Here is a 21,190-nt window from a genome sequence, read left to right as displayed (position 1 = left end):
AGAATAAGATAGTTCATAGTGAAAGAAGATCACTGGTGTGGACCTTTGGATTAGTCATCTCAAAGAGATGGATATCAAATAAATCAAAATGTTATATATGTGAAGTCGAGTTTAAAACAAGGTTTTCTAATTGATTATCATTTTTTATTTTTTAAGAGTCAAAATAACATCTATGCATATTTTTTATTTTAAAAAAAAAATTATTATAGCAATTATGATCGTAATCACAAAAATTCGGTTGAATCGATTTTGTTCAAATTAATACGATTTTGATCCATTTTAAATAATTTTACTTAAATTTATAAATAATATTTTAATATAAGACTATCTTATAGAAAATAATTTGGTCAAATTTAGGGGTGCAAATGAACCAAGCCACTTATGAGCTATTTGAATCTCAATTCGATAAAAGCTCATTCAAGCTTGTTTAATGAGGCTCGTTAAGATAAACAAATCAAGCTCAAGTTTCACAATATTCGGCTCATTAACTCGTGAACATGTTCGTTAAGCTCATGAATCATTTTTTAAATAAAAAATAATAGTTCTGATATTTCATAGACAAAAATATTAAATTTATTTATTAGAATAAAATTATAAATTTTAATAAAAATATTATAATTTTCTCTAAATATATAATTTAATTTTTAATAAATATTTAAATTTATAATTTATATTTATTAAGCTCGTTTAGGCTCGATAAAAGTTCAAATAAGCTCATGAATAATGAATATATATTAGTTAAATAAAATTCGAGCTCGGCTCGATTACAAACGAATCAAATTTAAATATTCAAGAGTTCAGCTCTATTCGATTCGATTACATCTCTAGCTAAATTATAATGATTTTATTTTATATTATAACAGGTGTATTTTTTAAGGATGAAAAATATGAGAGTATTTTTCATTTGAAAAAACAATAATAAGGGCATCCTTTTAATTTTTAATTTTTAATTTTTGTCCATTAACTTTAATTTATTTTTTAAATATATATTTCAATTAATATACTAAAGTTCTTAAGTTTTTTTTACCCGATAAAATAATAAAAAATATTACACTACTAGAGCATACACCTACTATATTAAATTGATTTAATTTTTTTACCCTAAACTTGTTGTTCGTCTCCTTGCCTCTCGATAACAAGACCCTCCACAATAAACAACAAATTCTACTCAAAGATAATCCTAATATTTTTCTTATTCAGCAAAAAAGATAAAAGGCAACTACTACTAAATTGTGTTTGCTGCTAAACTAAAAAACTCTACCATTCTAAAACTTCTGATAATTATACAATTATGCTTGTGATGTATTCCCCCTCCCCTCAAATTCAACTGCATACACCTCTATTATACAATTAAGCACGGATCATATCTATGATATTAGATGGTTGTGTGGTTTTTGAGTTGTGATCATTAATATCTATACATTTGGTCTGTCCATTAAGTTTGGATTGTTAGTTTATTTTTTATTTATTTTTATTAGGAAATTATTTGCATAGATTTTTTAAAAGAAAAGATCCACAACCATAAAAATAAAACATTAGAGATATTAGAGTCGACTACCCTTCACAGATGTTAGCTATAGAACCTTTTGTGCCCTCGTGATCTTACATGAGTCGACTGGTAATATCATCAGTCGACTGGAATCTTACAAACACTCAACTCTCATCCTCTCCAGAGTTTCCTTGAAGTCCTCTTCCTCAGCCTTCATCCCTCAAATGCACTTGAGCTCGCGGCTCTTCTTTGTGTCATCTTTCATGTTGCTTTGAACTCTGCTTCCCTTAGCTCCTTTCTATTGCTCCTCATTCAACGGTCCCTCGAATGCCTTCAATACCATTCTTTACCGATCTCAACGATCCGAGATATAGGATGAATTAGCCACACCAAGTTTCTCATATGTGGTTCACCAAATTTTGCATGCTCTAACACACATATCAAACATGTATGAAATATAACTTAAATTCTTTGGAACACACATCAAAATCATGATTATACCCAATCAAACCTAGGTTGATTGCACTCACAATCTTCCCATTTTTAATGTGTGGCAATATGTTTAAGTTAGATATAAATTACACTTGAAAATTTAAAAGTAAAATATAGAGACATATAAACCTGAAGCATAAATCCAAGCTCCCCTTTAACTTATGCTCTATCACTTAATTTTGAAGTTGTTAACCGAATATGGAGAAATAAAAATTTCTAACTTAAACCTGATCATTTCTCCCCCTTTGACACCATAAAAAAGATTGCACCTAACCATCAAGCATATTGTGGTATCAACTTTGACTTAGAGTGAACCAAAATTAATTTCTGAAACAAAGTCAGAATTCTAAAAAATTAGTTACCAGTCAACTGACCTCTGATGTAGTCGATTGACACACCTTTGGTCCAAATTCTAATTTCTGAAGCCAACTTTAGAAATACAGAAAAAATTCTAGAAAATTCAAAAAATCCTAAAATTTTAACAACATATTTCTTTTAAGCTTCTCTAATAATGGAAAATATATATTTTATGAAAATTCATTGTATTTTTCAAGTTTTGAAAAATACTTAAAAACCTTAAAACCATTCAATGTTTTATCAATTTTAAACACTTGTTTTGAATTCTTATATTTTAAAAAATTAAACCACAGTTTACAAAACATAGAATTATTTTTAAAATATTTAAAATATCCAACTATAATATATGAGCAAGATGTCTATTAATTAAGCATTTGATTTTCCCATAGATGGTCAATGATCACTACATTTGATACATTTCATAATTCATCAAGTTGTCATAAGCATAAGTTAATTAAATGTATCATCCTATCATCCCACATCCATGTTTAGAATTCTAAAGCAAGTCATGCTTATAGTTTGTTGTGAGATGTAATGAAGGTAATTTCTACTTAGCCCTTTTATAATGAATTTCTATCAAGACTAAGTGCTCTCCTTTAGGTCTCAAGTCAACTATTTATAAAGGATTTGAATTAAGTCTTCTATAGTTGAGTATCCCAAAATTCTCTAACCCTTGAGGATTGACTTTGACACTCAATAGAAATTTTTTATAATTGAATTAACCAAATATTCCTTAGAAATTCATTTTCTATTTACCTTCTTTATTTTTTATTGTCCCTAGCAATTAGACAATGATATAACTTTTCATTGTTTGATTCCTTGCAACTCCACCATTTTTTGTTAAAACTCTCTTTGGCTCCCTATGATCATGTTTAAGATATTGGAGCCAATTGTGAATTTCTCAAGAGCCTTACTAAGGTATTCTACCTTTTCCCTTAGTTCCTTATTTTCTTCTTCTCTAATTATGAAACATTTATATTGGAAGAAGTATGCTTACTAGAGGAATCATTAACCTTAGAAGACATGTATTCTAATTTTTCCTCTAGAAAACTAATATCATTTTTCAAAAATTTATTTTTCCTTTTAGCTTAAACAAATCTCTACTTAAACTTGAAATGACTGTAACTAGAGTATGAGTGGGAAGATTATATACCTTACTTACCAAAAAATCCAAATTGGAAGATTGTCCTCCCCCTTCACTTGAGCTCCTCTCTTCTTTATTTGAGCTCCTTTCTTCTTCATTTTCGGATGCAGTGGAAGCAAGGTCATCAATTCCCATTAAAGCAAAATGGGATATATGGTTTTCTTCTTCTTCCGATGATGATGGATCATCCCATGTTACTTTTAAGTTTTGGGTTTTCTTCCCTTTTTCATTTGTCTTCTTTTTCAAGAGAAGACAGTGATCCCTCATGTGTCCTTCTTCTTGGCAATTATAGCATATGATCTTCTTGGTCTACTCTTGCCCCTTGAACTTCTCCTTGCATGTGATTTGTTAGATTTAGAATTTTAAATACTTTTCTCATCCTCCTTACCATATATGCCTCTTGATCACTATCCATTGAGGTACTTGACTCCTCTAAATCGGAAGATGATGGAGATGGCGACTTCTTCTTCTTTCTCTTCTCCTTGTTAGCTACAAGTGCTACTCCCCTTGATCTATTAGCTTCTCCATATAACCTTTCAACATGAGTTTCGTGAAGCTCCATAGTTGAAAAAAATTCATCTAGGTTACATACCTCTAGATTCTTTTAATGTAAAAAGAATCTACTATTGATATTCATGTGTAGGTTCTTAGGAAAGCATTGATGGCTTTCATCATTAGTACATCCCGATTTGAAAGTGTCTCACCTACACTTGATAGTCCATTGATAATTTCTTTAATTCTAGAATGTAACATAAATAATGTTGGTGCAATTTTCCTACGTTAGGGTTTACTAGGTTGACTAAGCTTGAATTGGCTCAAGCTTGACTCGTAATGTGTGAGTTTCGATGTTTGATAATATATGAAGATTGTTTTGATAATGTATGGAGATTGCAGGAGCAATTATCCATTTGGGAAGATTGATCAGGGTTGACTAGTCTAATGTGAAGAATAGTCAAGTAGGTCATTGACTGGATACTTGACTAGGAAGTCCAACGAGAAGGTTGGTAGAAGATGAAAATCTAAGTGGGTCAGTCTTGACTAGACACTTGGTGGGAATGTCCTGGTGAGTGAAGCTAGGCAGAAGGAAAATCTTGGTGAGTGAAGCCAGGTGAAAGACCTAGTGAGTGAAGGTAAACAGATAGGAAATCCCGGTGAGTGAAGTCAGGTGAAAGTCCTAGTGAGTGAAGCTAGGTAGATGAGAAATCATGGTGAGTGAAGCCAGGTGAAAGCCCTAGTGAGTGAAACTACGTAAATAAAAATTCTGGTGAGTGAAGCCAGGTAAAATCTCTAGTGAGTAAAGCTAGGTAGATGGAAATCCTAGTGAGTGAAGCAGGTGAAATCCCTAGTGAGTGAAACTAGGTAGTAAGGAAGTCTTGGTGAGTGAAGCCAGACATGTAAAAATCCAGGTGGATCCAGGAGGGCTAGACACTTGGCACGGAGAGAAAAATCCAAGTGGGTCAAAGGATTAACCGGACACTTGGTGACGAAGTCCCAATAGGTCAAGGTTAACCTAATATTGGGTTTGAGAACCCTAGACTTGAGTTAGGCAAGTTAGGGTTGGTCAACTTGATTAGGAGATCAATTAAACCAGAGCCCAATCGATCAGCCGATTGATTGGGAGAGTGTTGTGAGAAAAGGAGCCCAATCGATTAGTTGATCGATTGGGAGACATTCTCGTGAGCATAAAGAGGTTCCCAATTGATCAACTGATCGATTGGGCATCACCAATTGATCAAACGATTGATTGAGGTTGGATTTCTCGCAAGGTTGCGAGGAAGCCTGAATCGATCGGTCAATCAATTCTGGGTATTCCCAGCGAAGAGCATAGGGCGCTCTGAATTGATCGGTCGATCGATTCAAGCCTCCCCAATCGATCAGTCGATCAATTAGAATATGACCGTTGTGGAGGTAGTGAGCTTTGGACGACTGTGATTATGTTGATCTAACGTGGCAGTTGATTGGGAGCCCTAGGAGCACATAGTATAAAGCTGTTGGCAAGCTTTCTTCTCCGCAGACTTCTCCCGATATTCTTCACCGAGCTCACATATCTTCACGCTAGTTCTTGTAGGCTCTTGGGGACAAGTGCTGCTACACTTCCAGGGTTCAATAGGCAATCTACATCAACAAGATCAAGCAAGAAGAAGGTTTTATTTGTATTCTTGTGTATTTTCTTCTTGCGTGTGTTATATCTTGTTGTAAGAGTCTTGTACGAGGTTTCTCCACCTCTGGTTGTATCCAAGAAGGAGTTTCTTTCTTAGTGGAGAGTGCTCATATGTGTGGATTCTTGGATTAGTCACCTCTTCTTGAGGTGGATACCAAGTAAATCTACTTGTTAGCATTGGAGAGTTTGGCTTTGAGCTTATTCTGTTGCACATCATCATCTACGAAGCAAGCAAATGAGTGCGACAAGCTATTCACCCCCTCTAGCTCCGAAGTGACCCAACAAATGGTATCAGAGCGAGATCACTCTTTACCGGACTCATCGCCGGAAGGGCAATGCACTAGAGGAAGAAGAAGTTGAAGCCCAAATTTCATTAAGTCAAAGACTTCATCAAAGGCTCAACTTCAAGATGGAATTCCGAGATGGACTCAGATTCGACACAAGGGTGCTTCCACCATTCACAATGACAAGCTTTGATTCTTGAAAATCAAGTATCAAAAACTTCTTCATGATGGAGATAGAGCAATGGTTTGCTCTAATGGAAGGTTTTGAAGCTCTAAAGGATAGCAAAGGTAAAATCATCAAGAAGAACAAATAGAGCAAGGAGCAAGTTCAAAGATGTGAGGCCAATGACAAAGTGACCAAGTTGTTGGTCAATTTATTATCTAGCTACATCTTAAGCAAGATAGGGGAATACAAAGATGCCAAGGAGCTTTAGAGAAAGTTAGAGAAGATCCATGAAGAACTCTCCACTACACTAAGTCAAGAAAAATCCAAAGAGGGCAACTCATTGGATCAATAAGAAGAGGACTCCGAGGTTGACAGGTGCTTAATATCGGAAAAAAAGAAGTCCAAGAAATTTCATCCTCAAAGGAGTGCAACGAAAAAGGTAAATAGGGAGCATACTCTTTGTTTCATGTACAAGAGGATGAAGATAGAGAAGCCTCCACCTCAAGGATTGAGGGGGAGTGTGGAACATCAATGCCGGATCAAGAAGAAGTCTCTTCATGCGAATCAAATGGAGAAAGTGCCACCCCTATAATTAAACGTATAGAAATTTCAATTGTAAATAATAAATATCATATCATTTATTTCAAGTGTAGGGAAAAAGGGCACTACAAGAGTAAGTGCCCTAAATTGGCCAAGAAGAAGGGCCAAGTGACATTAAAGGGCAAGGAGAAACCTAAGGAGGTCGGTCCCATGCTATATAAGAGCAAGGAGCACATTGTGTGCTTCTTGTGTAAATAAAATGAATATTACCGGAGCTAGTGTCCAAAGGGGAAGAATCCGACCAAAGTCAAAGGAGGAAGCACAAGTCAAGGGAGGGCTTTTAAGAGCAAATCCAAGGCATCTTTTATTGAACCAACTCCTTTAAGTAATAATAAAAAGTATGCTAAATAATTTATATCATTTCAATACTACTTATTATGAAAATAGAAGGCATGATAGGATTAAAGAAAAATATATAGCTTTTCATGCCAGAACCAACTCACCTAAGGTTAGGAAGGTAAATAACCATCTAGGTAAAAATCCTATGGATTTTAGATATAAACCTAGAAATATAAATGTTCAAGGACCAAATGAAAAATCAAAATCTAAGGATTTAAGGATGGAAAATCAGGCTTTGAGGTCAAGACTTGATAAATTGGAAAAGACCCTAAAAATAATGAAAAATATTTTTAAGGAGTAAAATGAGCATAACCTATAGGTTTAGGAATGCAAGAGTCATCCTATGGTCATAGAGGTTTGGGATACAAACCTAAAGCCAAGAAGGATGTGTCTTCTTATTATGGAGTTCCATATAGTTATTGGAACTAACCCTAGGTCTAGGGGTCAAGTCAAAGATACAAGAGAAGTTATCCCTAGAAATATCTTTGAGAACACCAATGTGACTAAAGCTTCAAAGAAGTCTAAGAAATTACTAAGAAGGTCACAAGGGAAGCTATCCCTAGAGTTGACTTAGAGGAGATGAGCATGACCAAGGCTTCTAAGAAGCCTAGGAAGGTCATTCGGAAGGTAACTAGGAAAGTTATCCCTAGTGAATACCTATAACACTCAAAGTGCACCAATATATTTTAGATTCCTAGGAGTATATTCTCTACACCCTAAATGAGTTTAGAGTGTGTCAACTTTAATTGGAAGGGTAGTTAGTCTAACCTTGAAAAAGTTGATACTTGGAAGTCATTTTTAAGGTATTATTACACCTTGAAAATGAAATGAATTAATTGATTACTTCTTAAAAGAGTAAAATGTACTAAACTTTGAGTAATTGAACTTAATTTAAATTGGCATAAATAGGAAAGAGTCAAGAAATGCCAAGTTGGGATTTTTGATATTTTCTTAGGAAGATAAGAGCAATCTAGGATTAATTTTAATTTAGTAAAGATGTAGAGATACTTAGATAGATAATCTTGGTATATTTATTTATATTAAATTACCATGATTTTTTCCCATTATATGTCATGATATCATATTTCATATTCATTTTATTATGAAAAATATAACAAAAATACCATGTCATGTCATACATACATCATGTAGGTATACTATATTTTTCTTTCAAAAATGACTCATTTTGATGTATGTCATAAGTCATCATGAATTATTTTAAAATTCTTTATAATTAAGGACAATGACATTTACCAACAAGTGTGGTAAGGGAACTTATCAACAACTAACATCCTAGGTGGATGATCAAGATTACAATACCTAGATAGATATGCATGATCTCTTAGTTTAGGGTAAAACTAAAGTCTACATCTCACAAAGACTATAAGATGACTTGTATATGTTTTAGTGTATATTAGATACAAGTGAGATGTTAGGATAATGAACTAGACTCAAAATGTTGACTCGGTGCATCTATTTGAGTTTTAGCTTCATCAAAACACATAGTTATGTGTTATCCAATCATTGGTAAAGATAATGTACAAGTTATGTATATTTAGCCCAAAAAACATGGTTAGAAATTAGTTTTGAAAATAATTTCAAAAATATTTTTGGAAAATCTTGGTATAGACTATCTTTTGATAATAATCATCATTGAAAAGTTTGACACAAACTAGAGAAAATCATTGAAGTATTTAAGAGTTTCCAATTTTGTATCAATCTTTAAAAATAGAAATTCCTAGAAATAACCTCTTGCAAAAAGCAGGGTAAGGTTGCGTACAATGGATCCTTTCCCGAGACCCCGCATGGCGGGAGCTTTGTGCACTGGGCTATCTTTTTTTTCTTTGAAAATAGAAATTATTTTCTTAGAAAACTATTTTTTCTTGATAGTATATATCTTAAATAATGTTTGCAAGAATTTTTATGATTTTTAAAATTTTGTAGAATTATTGAGGTATTTCTGAATTTCAGCTAAAATTTGATTTCAGGAAATCAGAAACCTAATCGATCAGTTGATCGATTGGGAGAGTTTGATCGATCAGCAGATCGATTGAACTAGATTTTCTCATGAGCAAAAGCTCATGGAATTGATTAGTCGATCGATTAACCTTGCATGGATCAGATTGATCAGGTGATCGATTCAAGGGTATTTTTCATGAACAGAAGCTCGTGGAATCGATCAGTGGATCGATTGAATGACTTCAATCGATTGAGTCCCAACTTCAATCGATTGGAAAGGCTGATTTTGACTGTAAATGTTTGATTTCAGCCCATTAAGCCATTTTTAGTCATATTAACCATTCCTAACCCTTTAGAATATATTTATATAAATTTAAGGATAGTTTTCTTGAAGAAAACAAGAGTGGATTGGTTAAAGAAGATTAAGTTGAAGTTTAGGATGAGGTTTAGCTTCATTTTTTTTTAACCTCAAAATTTTAAATTTTGGGTTTTCTAAAGTTTTAGAAATTCTAAGTCATCGTTGGTGCAATGACTGAAGTTTGAAGCATGTTATGAAGGGGAGCTACTCTTTAAAGATATGAAAATAATTTTTGAAACCATGGAAGGTTGTAAAACCTTCATTATAGTAAATGTTCAAGATTAAGCATTAGAAAACAATGGAATATTGAATATCTTCATTGTGAAGTGTGAATGCTCTAGGATGAACATTATGAAGTGGTTTAATGTTCAAGGGTGAGTATTGGAGACAATGAAGGGTATGAGACCTTCATGTGATGTTATGAACATCATGTGAGGTTGTGAACACGTATGAAAAATTCTTCAGGGGGAGAGTTTTTAATGTGTATCAAAGGGGAAAAATGTAGGGTTAAGTTAGACATTCATTACCAAAAGGGAGAGTTTACCTCTAGGAAAGGGAGAGAATGAAGGAAAACCCTCATTTATGCTTTGACATGAAGAAGAAGTTTAGGCTATGGATTAGACTAACTTAAATGTATTGTTAAACATAAAAAATGGAGAGATTGTTGGTGTAATTTTCTTAGGTCAGGGTTTACCAGGTTGATTAAGCTTGAATTGGCTCAAACTTGACTCGTAATGTGTGAGTTTTGATATTTGACAATATATGAAGATTATTTTGACAATGTATGGAGATTGCAGGAGTAATTATCCGTTTGGGGAGATTGGTCAAGGTAGACCAGTTTAATGTAAAGAAGAGTCAAGTAGGTTAAGGTTGACTGAATACTTGACTGAGAAGTTCAACGAAAAGGTTGGCAAAAGATGAAAATCCAAGTGGATCAATCTTGCCCGAACACTTGGTGGGAAAGTCCTGGTGAGTGAAGCCAGGCAGAAGGGAAATCCTAATGAGTGAAGCCAGGTGAAAAACCTAGTGAGTGAAGGTAGGCAGATGGAAAATCTTGGTGAGTGAAGCTAGGTGAAAGACCCAGTGAGTGAAACTAGGCAGATGAGAAATCCTGATGAGTGAAGCCAAGTGAAAGCACTAATGAGTGAAGGTAGGAAGATGGGAAATCCTGGTGAGTGAAGCCAAGTAAAATCCTTAATGAGTGAAGCTAGGTAGATGGAAATCCTAGTGAGTGAAGCCAGGTGAAAACCCTAGTGAGTGAGGCTAGGTAGTAAGGAAGTCCTAGTGAGTAAAACCAGACACATGGAAATCCAGGTGGATCTAGGAGGACTAGACACTTGGTACGGAGAGAAAAGTCCAAGTGGGTCAAAGGATTGATCGACCACTTGGTGACAAAGTCCCAATAGGTCAAGGTTGACCTAATATTGGGTTTGAGAAACCTAGACTTGAGTTAGGTAAGTTAGGGTTGATCAACTTGATTAGGAGATCAATTGAACCAGAACCTAATTGATCAGTCGATCGATTGGGAGAGTGATGTGAGAAAAAGGGGCCCAATCGATTGACCGATCGATTGGGAGATATTCTCGTGAGCATAGAGAGGTTCCTAATCGATCAATCGATCGATTGGGCACTGTCAATTGATTAGTCGATCGATTGGGGTTGGATTTCTCACGAAGTTGCGAGAAAGCCTGAATCGATCGATCAATCAATTCTGGGTATTTCCAGCGAAGAGCACAGAGGCGCTCTGAATTGATCGGTCGATCGATTCAAGCCTCCCTAATTGATCAGCCGATCGATTGGGATATGCCCATTGCACAGGTAGCGAGCTTTGGATGACTGAGATTGCGCTGATATGATGTGGCAATTGATTGGGAGCCTAGGAGCGCATAGTATAAAGTCGTTGGCGAGCTTTCTTCTCCGGAGACTTCTCCCGATATTCTTCACCGAGCTCACATCTCTTTGTGCTAGTTCTTGAAGGCTCTTGGGGGCAAATGCTATTGTACTTCCAGGGTTCAAGAGGCAATTTACATCAACAAGATCATACAAGAAGAAGGTTTTATTTGTATTCTTGTGTATTTTCTTTTTGTGTGTGTTGTATCTTATTGTGAGAGTCTTGTACGAGATTTCTCCACCTCTGGTTGTATCCGAGAAGGAGTTTCTTACTTAATGGAGAGTGCTCGTGTGTGTAAATTTTTTGATTAGTCACCTCTTCTTGAGGTGGATACCAAGTAAATCTACTTGTTTGCATTGGAGACCTTGACTTCGAGTTTATTCCACTACACATCATCATCTACAAAGTAAGCGAACGAGCGTGACAAGCTATTCACCCCCTCTAGCTCCGAAGTGACCCAACAGATACTTCTTCTTCCTTTCCAAGCTTGATGTTGTTGAGTTGAGATCGAAGAAAGTTTCTTCTTGCCAATTTTACTTCTAACGTCCCTTCATGAAGCTCAACTAATTTTTTCTACTTGTTCTTGGCACTTGAGTAATCTCCAATCTGATTGACTTCTAGTTGAGAAAACACACTTAGGAGATGATACTTTGCTCTTAAATTTGCTAAGTTCTCTTCCTTTTGCCTCTTAGTCTATCTTGATTTTTTAATTACCACATTGTTTTCATCCCTAGGCATCTCAAAACCGCTTTCCATGATTAGCATCATTTCAAGGTTGGTTTTAAAAAATACCTCTATTTTCTTTTTCCACCAAGAGAAATCTCCTTTGAACTTCGATGATTGAATGCTTGAGTCGGTTATTGTGTTGATAGTGCACTTCTCGACGGTTAGTTCGATGAAGGGCTAACCTCACTTTGATACCACATGTTGGAGATCATGATCCGACTAGAAGGGGGGGGGGGGAGGGGTTTAATAGATGGTCACTCAATCCCTTATCTTCCTATAACTTGTTAGTACGTAGCGGAATAATTAAAACAAACAAGGTAACAAGACAAACTCTAACAAGGTTGTTTAACGTGGTTCAGAGATGATGCTCCTACTCCACGACTTGTCCTTGAGGTGGGTGATCCCTCAATATGTCGGTGGATTAGTCCTAGGCAATCTCCGGCTAATGCGTACTCCTTCATATTACTTGCTCCCTCAAAACTATATGTTTTCTCAACTTAGACATGCTTAAATTATATTTAAAGAATATCTTATCAATAATAATTTTAAGTGAGAGTCTTGTAGTACTGATAACATGTTCAATTCCGATAAAATGCTCATTTGCATGTCCACTACTATCCACATAACACAAACAATTGACATTTGCAATCTCCGGCTAATGCGTACTCCTTCATATTACTTGCTCCCTCAAAACTATATGTTTTCTCAACTTAGACATGCTTAAATTATATTTAAAGAATATCTTATCAATGATAATTTTAAGTGAGAGTCTTGTAGTACTGATAACATGTTCAATTCCGATAAAATGCTCATTTGCATGCCCACTACTATCCACATAACACAAACAATTGACATTTGCTCCTTTGATTGCACATCACGAGATTCATCAACTAAAATAGAGAATAATAAATTATCAATATATATGATAATTACATTAATCATTCATGATTAAACCAAATATGGTTCAACTCTATAATAAGAAATGTAGCCCATCCGCGCTTCCATTATGATAAATATTCCCATATTTGTCTTATGTATGGTCCAACCAAACATTTATCTCTTGATATAAGAATTCTATTATTTAACTTGTTTTACGTCTTTTAGAGACTCATTAGTGTATATGACCCAATAGGTTCTCGGTTTATCTTGGCCGCCCATAATTAACTACTTAATTATAGAACGATCATAAGTAACACCTAGTAGTATATCATGATCCCCAATTAGCCAGAAAATTATAGTTGATCTTAGAACTAATTCTAAACTCTTTAGTAGCTATAGTGAGTCATGCCTTATTTATTTCACTCGTCTTATACACACTTGGTTCAGGACATGATCTATGTGTCTGCCCCCACTAGACTGATTATGTCACACCTAGCCCAAGTAATACTTTCTCATTTTATAGATTCAAATTACTTGTACATGTCTACAAGAGTCTCGTACTCTTAATATGTAATACTTTGGCCAACGACTTTGAGTAATAATCCTAATAAGTGGCCATAGGGTATACATCTCCTCGTAAGGAGCGGTGAATCCTTTGTGAGCCATTCAAATATCTTTGGACATTTCAACTTATACCCAATCATCCCGGGTCCACATCTCAATGAGGTGTTTACTTAAGATGTCAAAATATAATTCTCCATGACTAAGATGACTTATATACCTCAAGTTGAAGGAAACTTACACTTGAGCTACAGGAAGCGCTTTACAGTCATATCCATATATATAGACAACCATATGAAATCTTACAGCGAGTCATTCTAATAAACTAGTTACCATAACTAGCATCCATATTTAACTCTCGACATCTCAATCTCTTCAACCAGTGTGAAAATAGTTGCTTGGCGAACCAAGGAGTATAACCCATTCTAGTCTTACAGAATTCATGATGTCTGAAGGTATCAACTATGGAAATTCTAATACATTCATAATTGTACATGTAGAGATAATCATTAATTGTGATCTAATCACAATTTCTCCCATGCTATGAATTATATTGCGGACATTCAGTAAATAAGTTTAAGATAATCAAACATATAATATGCACTCAAATAGTGAATCTATATTTAGTAAAAATCGTAAGATGATTGCTTTAGGATATCCCTCAAAATCTAACACCGGCTGGGACTACTTAGCTAAGCAGCAGTTGGTCGACTGCATGTGAGTCCACTATTTATCTTGTCATATCCTTTTGGGAGTTTGTACCATTGATAGTAGAGCATGTCTAGCATGCAAATCTTACTTTAGAAGCTTCCAAGCTATCATATTAGAGAGTTACATGACTGATTAAGGAATGATGTCATAAACACTTTTTGATTTGTCTTTTTCTAGGATACCTAAGAAAATATGTCTATGCTTTGAGATACGTACACGAATACTACAGTGACACTATAAAAGGGCTCCCATCTACAGCGGAGGTATGTGTAATTTCATTTTCTACACACTTTTGCTATAGTTCTCCATTTTTCTACTCATAAGAAACTGACTTGAGCATCGGAGGGTTATCGTCGGGAACCCCTTCTCGGCCCAACACTAACTCCTCTTATGGAAGAATTGCTTCTCTTCATCTAAATCAATCCTAGATGTCCGTTTAAGAGGGAATCCTTGTCACTAGGGCCCCCGGTCATACAATCTAGAGATTAATCTATGCAAAGATAATAATCCACACACATCCATCAAATCTAACATGAGAAATAAACACAAACCACACATACACATTAGATCTAACAAGAACAAGAATGAAAGCATCATTTGAATAGGACATTGGCATAATCCAAGAGTTTTACATCAAATCCACATTCACATCTACTCCCTAGTCCCTAGATTAGAAGATCTACTCTATAATAAGAGGAAAATTGATCTCAAAGATAAAGAACACTAATCCCCACATCCAAATCAAGAAAGTAAGGAAGAGGAAACTTAGCGAGTGCTGATGAGTGATCTTCGGATCAATCCTTACTGATAGAGAGATAGAAAACTAGAATCTAGCCTCAAATCATCAAGTTGAAGCTTCCGAGATGCTAGGAGCAGAGCTTTGAATCGTCTTCCCCAAAGGGGAAAACTTCCTCCTCTTCATTTGGGGAAGACACCCCTCTTTATAGGCTGGCACAACCCCAGCCATGGGTCGTGCCACGGCCATGCCCTTTTGGCACGACCAAAGCCTGTTGGTTGCTAGAACTGGCCCACGACCATATGAAATCCACATGGCCTGAGTAGAGTATATGGGGGTGGAATCCACACATCATAAACTTGATGTGTGTCCACAAGTATACGAGTGTTGTCAAATAATAAAAATATTGATCCCACAGGAACTATTGATTAAGCACTAGTTAACTTTACACGGTGAATTATCTAGACAATTGAAAGGTAGTTCAGTCACTAATGCTTGAAAAGAGAGAGAGAAGGGAAGAAGAGAGAGAGTAGAGAGAGAAAATAAGTATAGGTGAGTGAAATGTGATAGATTCTAGGATTTCAGTTTCGTTATGATGCTAGTTAATGTCCCTATGCATTGTTTATTTATCTAATTCTATGCTTACACTTTTATAGGAATTATAACTAAAGTCCGACACAATCCTAGCGCAGGTTGTAATAGAGAGTTTATCCAAGTCCTAATGCCATTAAGTAAAGAAGCAACTCTAGAAAGTCCGGTTAAAGGAATACACTCTGTCACAGGGCCCCCCAATCATACAATCGCTAGAGTTATCTAATGTACTTCCTAATGGTAGCGCTAGAGTATCCATTCTAATTAAAATGCCCTAACAAGGATTAATCTCTATATTAAGATCTTTTGACTCTAGAAAGTGACTAAGTATCAATGTCTTTTGTAACTAAGGGCATAATATGTCCGGTTGAATGAGTATCTTCTATCACTAAGCATCCCCCGATTATCCAGTCTAGTAGTAACCTTAATATAGAGATAAATTTCTCACATCTACATGTTTATACCATTCACACATTTCATCAAACACATAAAAGACACAACACATATAGAACATGACATAAACATATCATAACATAAGAAAATTCCAAATATATAGTTCATACATTACATCATATCACAAATACTTCCTACATCCTAAGAATCAGGAGATCTATTCCATTGTGAAGGAAATTCAACCAAGAGATAAGATATAAAACAATCTACAACTCAAAACATAAAGAGAAGAGAATAGAAGACTTATTCATGTAGCGTCGATCTTCTTGGATGCAATCCTTGCTCTAGAGGTGGATAAATTAGTAAAGATGGAAGATCTAAGGTTCTCCTAAGGGGAGAAACCTTCTCCAAGGAATGGGGACAAGCCTAAGCCAAAGATAAGTGAAAAGGGAAGAAACCCCTTAAATAGGGTTAGGCATGGGCCTGGCACAACCCCTACCATGATCGTGTGAATCCACACGACCAAAGTTTGCTTCGTTTTTAGAAATCTCATATGGTCGTGTGGTCCACATGACCTGACTTTGCTTCTTCCCTGAAAATTCCACATGGTCGTATGGATTCCACATGACCCTGGCATGACCCTTGTATGGCCTTGGCATGGCTTTGTATGGCTGTATCACATGAAAATATCTTTTAGACCATCAAGATGTGGTTTTCTCTGATTGAAGTCTAGCATGTTGGGATCGATTATGTAGCTAGAAGGGGGGGTGAATAGCTCGGCGCGCTCCTCTTGCTTGATGTTGCTTGTTTCTTCAAAGATATGCAGCGAAAATACAAAGAAACACAATACACAACGCTAACAATAAGATTTACTTGGTATCCACCTCACAAGAGGTGACTAATCCAAGGATCTACACACTCACGCACCCTCCATTATGACAAACACTCCTTTATGGTAACTACCAAAGGCGGAGAAGCCCTACAATACTCTCAGTACAAGAAGAAGGAAAGGGAAATATAAAATAAGCAAAAGCTTACAAGATATGCACAATAAACCCTAACCCTAGCTTCTTCCTCGCCTCTTGACTTAGAAAACCTCCAAGAACCTTCAAGATCTTGCGTGAGAGCTGTGGAGAAGTCGCTGTGAAGATCTGTGCTCGTTGGAGAAGAAGGCCGTGAGTTCTTGTCGAGAGCTGTCGAAGAAATCGCACGCCACCAGTTAAATACGATGCCAACGGTCGGATCCCGATCGATTGGATTGCTCCCAATCGATCGGGGAGGCTTTGGATCGATCGGTCGATCGATCCAGAGCGCCTCTGTGCTCTCAGAAAATGCCTGGATAGATCGGCTGATCGATCCAGGGCTTATCGCGCAGAATTGCGACTCCCAATCGATCCACTGATCGATTGGAGGCTCTGGATCGATCGGTCGATCGATCCAGAGCTGTTCTGTGCGATCGCGCACTTCTCCCAATCGATCCACTGATCGATTGGGAGGAGGCTTGTCACAAAGACTTGCCCAATCGATCAGCCGATCGATTGGGCATGAGCCAATCGATCGGCTGATCGATCCAGCTCATGATTTCTCCCAAAATCAAGTCTAAAGCCTCCTAAACCAACATCCGGTCAACCATGACCTATTGGTCCATCATGCCTAGCATCCGGTCACCCTTAACCTACTAGAACTCGCTCACCAAGTGTCCAGTCAATCTTTTTGATCCACTTGGACTTCCACCAGATGTTTGGTCAACCTTGACTCATCTGGATTTTCTCGTGCCAAGTATTCGGTCAATTCCTTTAACCTACTTGGACTTCCCAACACCAGATGTCCGATCATCCTTGATCCATTTGGATTTTCCTTCCCTAGCTTCACTCACCAGGACTTCCCGTCTGCCTGGCTTCACTCACCAGGTCTTTCACCTGACTTCACTCACCAGGACTTCCCGTTTGCCTGACTTCACTCACCAGGTCTTTCACCTGACTTCACTCACCAGGATTTCTCTTCTACCTAGCTTCACTCACTAGGACTTTCACCTGGTTTCACTCACTAGGATTTCTCTTCTGCCTAGCTTCACTCACTGGGACTTTCACCTGGTTTCACTCACCAGGATTTCCCTTCTGCCTAGCTTCACTCACTAGGGCTTTCACCTGGCTTCACTCACCAGGATTTCCAGTCAAGTATCCAGTCAATCTTGACCTACACGACTCTCCTTCACACATGAACAATTGCACCTGCAATCTTCATGTATTGACTACATGTATTGTCAAACATCAAAACCACAACATTAAGACTCGAGCTTGACTTAATTCAAGCTCAGTCAACCCGGTCAACCTTGACCTGGGGAATATTGCACCAACAATCTCCCCCTTTTTGATGTTTGACAATACCTTCTTTAAGTTAGGATAATCTCATAGCCTCAACCTCCTTCATGCCACTAGGTAATGAAGACGTAAGTTAACCCTACATTCTCCCCCTAAGAGGGTGAACTCCCTCTTAGATAATGAAGGTCTAACTTAAATTCTTCATTCTCCCCCTATTGGCACATCAAATTCATTCCCAACCTTTGAGCACTCATAATAAAAATAAACTCTCCTCCTGAAGAGTTACCCTTCGTTGTTTACAACTTCACTCGTTGCTTACAACACAATAATGAAGGTCTCATACCCTTCATTATCATCACATGCTCATCCATCAAATGCCCAACCTTGAGCATTTTCACGACAGAAGGTTAACCACCTTCCAAGATATATGAAAATTTAATTTTCATGTCCTTAAAGAGTAACTCCCCCTAAAGACATGCACGTAACTTCTGTCATTGCACCAATAATGATTTGGAATCCCTAAACCTTTAGGAAACCCAAATTTAGAAGTTTTAAGGTTCATAAATTCAATAATGAAACCAAACCTCAACCTAAACCTCTACTTAGTCTTCCTTAACCAATCCGCCCTTGTTTTCATCATGAAAACTCCCCCTAAATATATACAAATATATTTTGAGGGGTTAGGAATGGTTACCTAAACTAAAGATGATCCAAAATGCTGAAATCAGGCTTTCCCAGCCAAAATCAGCATCCCCAATCGATTAGAGTTGGGTCCCAATCGATTAAACCCTAATGAATCGATCCACTGATCGATTCAGACTGCTTGGATCGATCGGCTGATCGATCCAGCGAGCTACTGCTGCCGAGAACTGCCTTCTCAATCGATCGCCCGATCGATTGAGGCACTCCAATCGATCGTGCCTCAATCGATCGGGTGATCGATTGAAGCTCTGAAATTGCTGAAATTTCATTTCAGTCAATTTCAGAAATCCCTAGAAAATTCTACAAAATCCCAAAAATCATGAAAATTGTTGTAGACATTATTTAGGGCATATATTATCATGGAAAAATAGTTTTCTAAGAGAAGACATCATATTTTCAAAGATGGAGACAAACTTGAAAACTTATAAAAATTTTAGTATTTTTTTCAAGTTTGTGCCTAACTCTTCAATGATGATCACTATCAAAAGATAGTCTTCATCAAGGTTTTCCAAAAGCATTTTAAAATGATTTTCAAAACCAATATCCAACCATGTTCCTTAGGCTCAATGCACATGACTTGTACATTAGCTTTCCCAATGATTGGAAAACACATAACTATGTGTTTGATGAACTTAAAACTCACAAGAATGCACTAAATCAACATCTTGAGTTTCGTTCATCATCCTAACATCTCACTTGTATCTAATGTGTACACAAACACATACAAGCCACCTTATAGTTCTTAGCGAGATGTAAACTTTTGGTTTTGCCCTAATCTAGGGATCATGCATATCTACCTAGGCATATTGAGATTTTGAACATCCACCAAGGATGTAATTTGTTAATAAATTCATTTGTCCTTAAATTGCAAGGAATTAAAATAATGCATGACAATGTTATGACATACATTAAAAAGAAATAATTTTCAAAAGAAAATATCCTATAACTACATGATGTATGTATGAACATGACATGATATTTTTATATTTTTCATAATAAGGTATGAATTGATGGATCGAAAGCGCTACAGGGGGGTGAATAGCGCTCGTGGCTATTTCGTTTTTCGAAATATCAGAATCGTAAAATTAAGTAACGCAGCGGAAAAAGTAAAGCAAGCACAGAACGACACAGGGAGTTTACTTCGTTCGGAGCCTGGGACGACTCCTACTCGAAGGCCCGCGATCCTTGATCGCTTTCCGTGGGCAACAACTATAAGCTCGTAAAATATTACAACTGGAATACAGTAGAGATTGCAATTATGTAAAGCTAAAACTAATACCGACAACGAAAGATCGAAGAGTCTGAGCTTCGGGTCGTCGGCGTCGAGTCGTAGCACTTCAAGGTCGTCTAGATGGCAGCACTTCACAGAAGAAAGCTTAGAATGTCTTGTTGTTCTGTAGCTGCTCCCTCGACCCTCTTTTTATATGATATCACGGGCGCCTGGATCCCTTCCGGGTGCCTGGAGTGTGACGTGGCCAACCAACCAGGATGCTCCACGTGGCGAAGTCGCGACAGGGATAAAATTTGATCACGGGCGTCCGGATCCATTCCGGGCGCCCGAACCACCTTTTTCCAGCAGGTTCCTCACCTGCAAACAAAGGTTAGTCCGAGCAAAATACCCTGCAAGACAGTGTTAGAATCTGATAAAACAAAGTAAGGAATAACTGACAGTCTTCGGACTGTCCGAGTCTGACTTCGGATTCCCAACCGGAAACCCTAGGTCGACCCGACGCCTACTGTTCCCTCTACGGGGAACGCGTCCTCACCTACTCCCCTCAGGAGAGATTACCTGATGCCAGTCCGGTCCTCCAGACCGACTGGACTTTCTGCCTAGGGTTACCACCCCCTAGGACCTAGGGTTACCGCCCCCTAGGGTTTTTCTCCACCTAGGGTTACCACCCCCTAGGACCTAAGGTTACCGCCCCTTAGAGTTTTCCTCCACCTAGGGTTACCGCCCCCTAGGACCTAAGGTTACCACCCCTTAGGGGTTTTCACCTGCCTAACCGCAGGTAGGACTTTCCTGAAACACTCATTCAAATATGTTAGATCACACACTAACTTAACTTTGAATCCTTTGCCATTATCAAAACTCAGGTTCGATCGTCGGATGCTTCCCGCACCAACAATCTCCCCCTTTTTGATAATGGTAACCGAAATTCAATGTTAAGTAAAAAATATGCAGTTATGTATAAACACAAGAACCAAGATAAGCGTGATAGCCAGATAAACATAGCTCCCCCTTAATATAAGTTATTTCTTTGAATTTTTACTAATAGTCATAGCTCCCCCTTAATACAAGTTCCCTTTAAAATATTTCTTTGAATTTCTCT

Source organism: Zingiber officinale, chromosome 5A (genome assembly GCF_018446385.1).
Source record: "Zingiber officinale cultivar Zhangliang chromosome 5A, Zo_v1.1, whole genome shotgun sequence".
Taxonomy (NCBI): domain Eukaryota; kingdom Viridiplantae; phylum Streptophyta; class Magnoliopsida; order Zingiberales; family Zingiberaceae; genus Zingiber; species Zingiber officinale.
This window is presented reverse-complemented; position numbering follows the sequence as displayed.